The 1685-nt window shown below is 62.0% G+C and overlaps 1 pseudogene; it reads right to left on the bottom strand.

Moving 5' to 3' along the window:
- Positions 1 to 31: 31 nt before the first annotated feature.
- Positions 32 to 1361, bottom strand: LOC101648151 (annotated as a pseudogene).
- Positions 1362 to 1685: the final 324 nt, after the last annotated feature.

Genomic DNA, 1685 nt, shown 5'->3' with positions numbered 1-1685 from the left:
TCGCTGGCGTCGGCCCGGCAGCCGGCAGTGTTCAGGTGCTCCATGATGCCCTTGGGGTCTCGGCCAGCTTGTAGGTCTCTCGCTCCTCATCGGCGTGCTGCAGGTAGACAGTGCCGCTCTGCCCCTTGGCCGCCTCCCCAGGGGCCCCAGCAGGTCCTCCAGCTCCTTCTGCTGCGACAGGATGAAGTCCAGCCGCCGCTGGTCCAGCTTCACCTTCTCCACGTCACGGTGCAGGGTGTGAACTTCTCGCCGTTCTCCAGCAGCGTGCGATCCCAGGCATTGGCCTGCGTGGCCTGCTGCAGAAAGTGGCGCTCCTGGTCCCCCAGCTCCAGGCTCCACTTGTTGATCAAGCTCTCCAGCTGCGCGTAGGTCAGCGCCGGGCTGGCAGGGGCGCCAGAGGGAGGTGTGGGGCAGTAGTGCTGGGCAGAGCGGTCCCAGTGGTGGGCACCACGCTGGTCAGCCCGACGGGAGCCAGAGGTTTCAGGTTCAGGGAGAAGGTGGTGGCTGCAGTGGACGCCACAGTGGCGGTGCTAGAAGTCGCCCCAGGGCCCTTTAAAGTGAAGCCCAGTGCCCCAGTGCTGGGGGCCGTGGCTGCGGTGGTGGGAGGGCACAGTGAGAGGCCGGGGACAGTGGATGAGGCCGGCCCAGTGAGGATGGAGGCGAAGAGGGAGGGCCCAATGGTACTGGTGGTGGTGCCGTGGGCGCTGACGCGGCTGGCTGGGTGGTTGTAGTGGCAGAGGCCGCAGAGGTGGCTGGCAAGAAAGATAACCCAGCCAGGGCCGAGGGCTGTGCCACTGAGCCACCCAGGGAGCCCAGGCTGAAGCTGGGGGCCACGGCCGGAGCTGTGCTCCCGCCTCTGAGCGAGAAGCCCCCGGAAATGGTGGGGTGGTGGTGGTGGGCACAGGGTTGGCAGTGGCTGAGGAGCCGTACACGAAGCCCCCGGGTGCTGGCTGGTTTGAAGTGCTGGCGCTAGCCATGGCATTTCCAAGGGTGCTGCCGCCCAGTCCGAAGGCGCTGGGGTTGCCCGTGGCCTGCGGGGCTGAGGGGGTGTCCAGGTTTAACTTTGGGGGGGGTTCATGCCTAAGGAAAAGCCTGTCGTCCCAGAAGCTGGTGTCGCAGCGGCTCCGAAACTGAAGCCAGGGGTCTGGGTGGCGGGTGCCTGGGTGCTGAGGGTGAACAGACTGGTCAAGGGGGGACTGGCGGCCGGCTGGGAGGGCATCCCAAAGTTAAACGCGCCGGCGCTGTGGGTGGAGAAGGAAAAGCCGGTGGCGTGTGGCGGTGGTGGCCGTCTTCGAGGTGCCAAAGGTGAACCCGCCTGTGGGGGCCCCCGTGCCTCCACAGTTAAACCCGCTGGTGTGCATCCAGAGCAGGTGCAACCATTACAATAAAGCTTTCTCTAGGAAGGAAAATACATTTGCAATCATTAATTTTTTTATTGTGGTACAAATGTATATAAGGAGACGTGGTGGCAGAAAACTCCCAAACAACAAACTCAGAGCCATCAAGTCGATGCCAACTCATTGCAATCATCCAGGACAAAGTAGATTTGCCCGTGGGCTGAAATTCTGTTTATGGGAGTAGAAAGCCCCCCTTGCTCCTGAGAAGTAGCTGGTGGTTTCTAACTGCTGACCTTTTGAATCACTGCCCAATGAGTAATCATTCTGCTAGCTAGGCTCAAGTAGTTT

The sequence above is a fragment of the Echinops telfairi genome, unplaced genomic scaffold (genome assembly GCF_000313985.2).
Source record: "Echinops telfairi isolate 266 unplaced genomic scaffold, ASM31398v2 ScPeMD7_7400;HRSCAF=8409, whole genome shotgun sequence".
Classification (NCBI taxonomy): Eukaryota; Metazoa; Chordata; class Mammalia; order Afrosoricida; family Tenrecidae; genus Echinops; species Echinops telfairi.
Note: the sequence above shows the minus strand (reverse complement) of the source record. Positions and strands in the feature narration are given on the sequence as shown.